Here is a 7,387-nt window from a genome sequence, read left to right on the forward strand (position 1 = left end):
TCATCATGTGTAAGTATTCAACTAGCGAGTATCACATTCACATCACACGCACCACAACGAAGAATGGTTAGGCATTCTAATCCTATCAAACAAGCCTGAAAAGCCAAGAACGAAACAGCCAACAAAAAGAGGGAAATGAGAGCGAGAAGCACAACTTGAAGTAAATACTAAGAACACCCCACCTGTCAAGTGCAAAGGAGAAAGCCAAGAACCTCGTAACTTAATTAGAACTTTCAACAGCGATATTCAAGATGCAAATCCCTCCACCTCAATTATTGAATTATCAAAGAAAAGAAAAGAAGAAGAAATAAAAAAAAAAAAGCCTAGGGCCCTATGATCGGGGAAAAGATGGCGTGAGTCGTGTGATTATCATCAAATGAGTCTTAAAAAGGTCAAAAACTCATAATAAAAAAAAAAACAGGTCAAAAGGGCGTGGTCCATATTATATAGCCCAACCTATTGACCTCCATACTCTGGCCCAAAATGTTTTAAGCAGAAAAACTAAGTCCCGTTTGGGTGCCTATTTCCGTTACCACTAATGATGGGCATTGGGCTCCAATATAGTAGAAGTGAGATACAATTAAGGTCGATATTAGACTAAGAAGACGTTTGGTTTGTAGTGATGTCATAATACAACGTAATATAATTTATATTATTGTAATCTTACATTAATGTAATTTTAATACAAAAATATAACATTACATTTTTTAGGAATGTGATGTGATATATTTTGTAATTTTAGATTATGATAATATTAAAAAAAAAATAAATCAAAAACCTTAATACCACATTATCGTAATGTGCATTATACTAAGGACACATTATAGCGAACCAAACGCCCTTTAAGAGTGTTTAGGTATTGGTTTTTAAAATAATGTGAAAAATATAATTTAAAAAGTTTTGTAAAAACAAGTGTTTAAAATACTTATAATGTAATAAAAAAAAAAAAAACCAATGTTTGGTACCATGTTTCTAATAGCATATTTTTTCAAAAGTGAAAAAACACAATTGAGTGTTTGATATGAGTATCTATTTTTAAGAAAATGTGTGTTTATGCGTTGTCAACATCATATGAGTCTCACAGTTTTCAAAGTAATTATGCAAAATTATTACTTAAAAACTAAAAAGACCCTTGAAGTGTTCTCAAAACACATTTTAGCACTAGCGTTGGTGGTGCTAAATAGCTATATAGCTATTTAGCACCACCAATTCTAAAAAGTGAGCTACAATGGTGGAGCTAAACTTAAAAATTTTCGCTCCTCATCTATTCCTCATCTACAATGGTTGTGCACTATAATAAGAAGCTAAAACAAAAAATATATATATATATATATATTTTTTTTTTTATTAAACTTCCCATTAAAATAATGTTTCTTCCCCCCCCCCTCCTCTCTTTTTTTTCTCTATTCCCGTTACACGGACTCTCTTCAATTCCCCCAAATGAGTTTTGTTCTCTCTTCCTCCATCCCTGCTCAGCTCCGACCATCTTTTTTCCTCAACTCATCGCTGATACAAGCCCCAAGCCCTAAGCCCTAAGCCTCTATCGCTGACCCATTTTCGGCTTTGTGTTTGTGTTTCGGTATGGATTTTGGCGTTTGTGTTTGTGTTTCGGCGTCGATTTCAGGCTGAGCTTGTGTTTCAGGTTGGGTTTGTGTTTCGAGCATGGGTTTCGGTTTGGGCTTATATTTCGAGAGTGGGTTTCGGCCTCTCGGTTTGTGTTTCGGGCTGGGTTGTGGGTTCTGGCCTCTCGATTTGTGCTTTTGATTTGGGTTGGTTTTTGCCCATAACTTTGCTAGTGTTTTTGTTGTTTTTGTTTTTTGTTTTTTTTCCTGCTCTTTAGATGGTCGTTGTATTGTTTTTTTAGCTGTTTTTTTTTTGGTTTTTCTGCTCTCTTTTCTTGTTCTTCTTCTCTGGTTCTTCCATGGCTTTAGACGGTGGTTGTGATGTTTTTTTGGTTGTTGAACAAAATATTATTTTATTATAGTGTTTATATTATTTTATTGTGTAAAAAATTAAAATAAAATCACTGATGTTGAATGTTTTGTAAAGTGATAAAGTAAAATAAATAAAGTAATTTTTTGTGATGTCAAATAACTAAAAAATAGTTCCACCAATGTGGATGCTCTTATTTGAACATTTTAAACTGAGAACGGTGACTTAAACACTTTTATTAAACACTCTTATCAAATGCATTTTCAAATGTTCCCTAACCACCTCCTAGTTATAAATCACCAAAACAAACACCTGTCGCATCTCTCCCTAATTAAGGAAATTTTTGAGCCTTGTTCAATTGATAAACATTGTTTCTCTTTTAAGTGACAACCACCTTACCATATTTACTTATATTAGGAAAGGTCTATTCTTTTTGCTACAAATAGGAAAATCTCATCAATCCGAACGACGTTTACTAATTTCTAAAAATTGACGTTCACTGGCCTTTTTATACGATTTAATGGTGCCGAATTAGTAGATGATAACAAATATAGCACTTAGCACATCACATACGCTTGAACATGGTAGTACAATTGGCTCAAACATAGCGGCCATTGATGCTATTTAGTCTAACCTTCCTAATTCCTAATTTCCTATGCACGAGAAGATATATTAGTGTTATATTAACATAGATAGAGCACTAGTATCAGGTATTCTAAATGTTAAAACCAAACATATAAAAACACCTTCATGAGGTGTGTCAAATTGCAAATAAATTTGGCATTTGTTACATTGAGATTCTAATAACGGGATGGTATGGGCAGATGTTGGCTATTTTTTTATTCAAAAATTTCTCTCTTCAGTACTGTTGGGAACTTGAGGTTATTAATAATTATCGAAACATTCTCTCTCTTCTATCTCTTCACCGAACTTTGGGAACAACAAAAAAGAAAGCAAATAATAATAATAATAATAAAAGTAAAGAAAGGATAAATTAAGATTATTTAAATAAAGTGGTAAAAAATAGAATATATAATATAAGGTGTATTGTGAAGTGATGTGTTAAAATAGATAAAGTAACTTTTTGATATGTCAAATTTTTTTTTTTTTTTTTTTAAGAACCTTGATACTAAATGCTCTAATAGGAGGGTTGTATGGATAAGTTGCATAAAATGATTTTTATATATACATTTACACCTTATTATTGCACCCATTTATAGGGCCACCTCGGGACCTTATCACCATCTTCCCTCATCTGCTTGAATCAAGCTGGCCAAGAAATGATAGGCAATAAAGTTTGCATTTTATTTTTCTTAATAATAATTTTAACCATTATAATGGAGGAGGAGGAATTTGAACTATGAGCGTTTTAATTGTAAATATTAAAATGTGCCAATGGAGTTACAAAATGCATGACAATAAAACTTGTGTTATCAGTAATGTACACCTCACTAATCTCCAAAATCATAATATGAAAAAGAAATTGGTTTTTTTTTTTTTTAGGTTTAAAACTTGTGCTGTATATTCAAGAGTTAGGATCTTTTGGATATATACTAATGTCAACTTCTTTAAGACTTTCTTCTCTCTTTTCATGTGTGTGTTAAAACCAAAGGAGTCAATACCATACCGAAAGCTGTACCGGTTTGACCAGCGATACGATATATTTCGGATATCGGTCAATACCGGTGTACCATTTCGGATTTACCGATATTTTTTATATTTATAAATAAATAAATATATATATATATATATATGTATGTATGTATGTATGTATGTATGTGTGTGTATATATATATTATAATAAATATAAAGTTTACCATAAAACATTTCCTCAATTCAGAACTAATTATTCATGATTTTAGACTTTAGTATCAATTAAAATAAAATAAAAAACACAATATAAAAAATATAAAACTTAAAAATTACCATTGCATACTAAGAAAACAAATAATACTAATAAGTTAATGGAAATAAGTTACCATTCTACCCTAACAAAAGTTCAAAAATTACAAAACTTAAAAAAAAAAAAGAAAAAAAAACTTTTTTCCTGTACCGGTCAGTATTGCCCGAAATTGGTTGGTACGGCCGGTATTTTTTCCGGTATGAAATAGGGGGGTTATATATACCGGTTTGCTTGCTGGTACAGTACAGAATGGACTCCCTTAAAACACTTAGTATTATATATATATATATATATATATATATATATGTATAAAATAAATAAATAAAAACTTCAAGAGGAAGCCAACTTTCAAAGTGAAAATTTTTATATGATAATAGGATGTTTCACTCCATCTATACAAATTGTAACAATTGATTTTTTTTTTTTTTTTAAATGTTCTATAAAATAAACGTAACATTCCAGTTCAACAAGAAACTCATCCTCTCTATTGCAACTAGATAGGATTTATTAAAGAACTAACCTAAAAAAATTTAATAATATAATCCACCATTATCTGCAAGAATTGGAACCTGGTAGGCTCTCATAGTGACTCTATCCCCACAGTTTAATTCTCATTAAAATCTAAGCAATTAGATTGATCCTTACTAAATTGATTACTTTTTGTTCCTCCACACCACCCCTTTATGTGAGAACAACTCTTTGTGGTTGGGTTGGCTCCAACAGGTTGAGAGTGGCAAAACTGAGACTAGAACTGATGAGGAGCAAGCTTCATTGCACAAACTTGTTGTCGACTACAGTGGTGCTCAGATCGGATAGCCACTGGTCAGACGATCCCGATGGGTCTAGCAAATCCTGAACAACCCTATTTATTGGGTTTTTTTTAAGCCTCCATTTTTTTTTTTAATCTATACTTTTACCAATTCTTAATAAATAAACTTTTCAATAAAAAAAAATATAATCCAAATTCATGCTAAATCACCTCATCATGATTAATACCTTAATGGTACTTATGGGAGAGGAGAAGGGGTTTTAAGACTTCTAAGTTTTAACACAAAGGCATACTATAAACTCTATTCAAAACTCATGGTAACTTTAAAAAAAGAGTATAGCAAGTTATACCTCATTACCACACACAATATACTCTTTTTAAGTAATGTAAGATAATATTTATAGTGTGATGTCATATTTGCGTAGCATTGGTGTGTGCATATATATATTGGTAAACTGTAGCATTGGTATTTGCCCCATATAATTAGCCATCTCCTATTGGCTTTTCTTGTAAGATAGATGTTGCCATAAATAAGTAGTCTTTCCCAGAGATATTAGAAGCAGTTGGGAAGCCTTTACAGTCAATGGGATATCGTCCTTAAATGGGCTTTATACAAATTGTCAATCTATAATACTACTGCTTTTACAATTAACGTTAGGTGCATTATAATTTTTAGCAAAAAAAAAAAGTCAGGTGCATTATAATTGTCAAAACCTCATCAGGCATCAACTTCCTCATGTAAAATTGGACGGGGACTGTTATAAACTTATGGGTTAATTTTATGTGTGCTCATAGGGTAATTGTTAGTAAACCATTTAAAAAAAAAGCTTTGACACAACTTTTATTGAAAATATTAAAAGCCACCAAAAAAATTAATTAATTTATTCTTTTCCCATAATATATTCTAAAATTTTTTCTAAATCAATAACTTTGTAGCATTCGTTAACTTTTCCCTTTAACTTCTTACCAAATTTGCCACACTGTCTTCTCTTCTCATCAGAATTTTATTTGATGCAAGATTCTATATAAGCTGCCTTTGACAATGCCAAGTGGGGAAATAGAGGTTTGAATCCTATTTTTTCTTTCATTGAAAAACCGATACTTATTAAGCTACAAACACTCTTAACCATTTCATTGTCCACTTTTTGCTTCCCCTACTGATCTTATGTATTACAAATAACATAATGAGGATGACCCCATCGAGTAATATATGGCTGGGAAGATGCTTGGTTGCTTCCTATAAGTTCTTATCCAACAAAATATGCTATTTTATGACTAAATGACCAATAAAATCTTTTATCATTCCCCACTCTCTAAACATACCAAAGATTTTGTGACTAATTTACTTTTATAATCAATGTTTACGCATCTTTTCAAATTTCTCCTCCCATTTTTGGAACTATATTATGAAAATGGAAACACATGGACTAGTTTGATTTTGACTTAAAGTTCATGGGATATTTTTTTGCATTTTTCCTTTAAAAAAAGAAAAAGAAGAAGAAGAAGAAGGTAATTTATCAGCTTATTCACTGTTAAATATTAACATTGATGTATATCGTATTGTATATAGTAGAGTAGTTGTAGAAGAGGTAGCATAGAATAAGAACACAAGAACACGAGTTAGGTGATTCAGCCTTTTCGACTTATGTCCATGGAAGACATCCTTAAAGGTTACATCTTTATTATGTAAAAGTGTAGTACATAACCTGTATTACAATAAACCATAACATGTGTATATATAGTAGACTAAACCCTAGTCTTCTAGTATAAATAGGAGACTTGCCTTGCACACAAAGTAGGTGGGCTTGGGCCTATTATATTGGGCTAATATGTCTAATATATCTCTAACACTCCTCTTCAAACTTAAGGTGGAAGCTCGATGAAGGATTGAGATTTGATAAACTTGAGAAGATGCCTTGAAGAAAGTCTTTAAGAAACCACAATGATAAATTGGCCAATTGAGAGATTTTACAGCTTCAAATGAAAAAAATGATGTCCAAAATTGGAATTTACGCGAAAAACTAAGCAAGATAGACCTTTTCCATAAATTTTTACTTTTGGTCAAAGTCAATGTAAAAGTCAACAGTCAATTATTGGTCAAAATCAACATAGGAAGTCAAATCTCCAAAGGTCAACAGGTCATATGTCATGTTGACATCATTAATCGGTTTCGGATCCAAGAAACTAGGTTGAGTAACCCGTGGTGATGCTGACGTGGCATCCGGATGCTAACATGGCAATGACTAGATTATAACATGGTAGTGACGTCATCTAGGGCTTTCATGGCATGCTTGCAGGGCCACTGATGTGGATAGGATGACGTCAACAGAGTTTTTCGGTGTGTGTGTTACTTATCGGTGCGTGGAATGTATGGAAAATCCAAGAAGGTGCATGAGAGTATGTGTGACGTCATATGAGGACTAGATTCCTGTGTTTTGTAGATCGGTGGACGACAAGGCCTACATGGCAGTGCGTGTGCACAAAAAGATGATCTAGGAGTCAAGAATCTGAAGAGGTGCGTGGAAGATTTGCCAGAGCTAGTGACTATGCGTGGTGATGCGTGCAACTGTTGATGGAGACAGAATTTCAGAGTTTTTCTCACAGGATGCCAGGGAGCAAGACCATGTGAATGGTTTTATTTGATGAAGGCTTGATTTGCACAAATCTGAGATTGGACAAACACGGCTTGAATGTGTCTATGGATCCTTGACACAATGACGAGCAACAGTAACCACGTGATGCCGTGGAGTTTAGATTCAAGAGGTAGCAAGGCAAGTGGCTGT

Source organism: Quercus lobata, chromosome 2 (genome assembly GCF_001633185.2).
Source record: "Quercus lobata isolate SW786 chromosome 2, ValleyOak3.0 Primary Assembly, whole genome shotgun sequence".
NCBI classification, from domain to species: domain Eukaryota; kingdom Viridiplantae; phylum Streptophyta; class Magnoliopsida; order Fagales; family Fagaceae; genus Quercus; species Quercus lobata.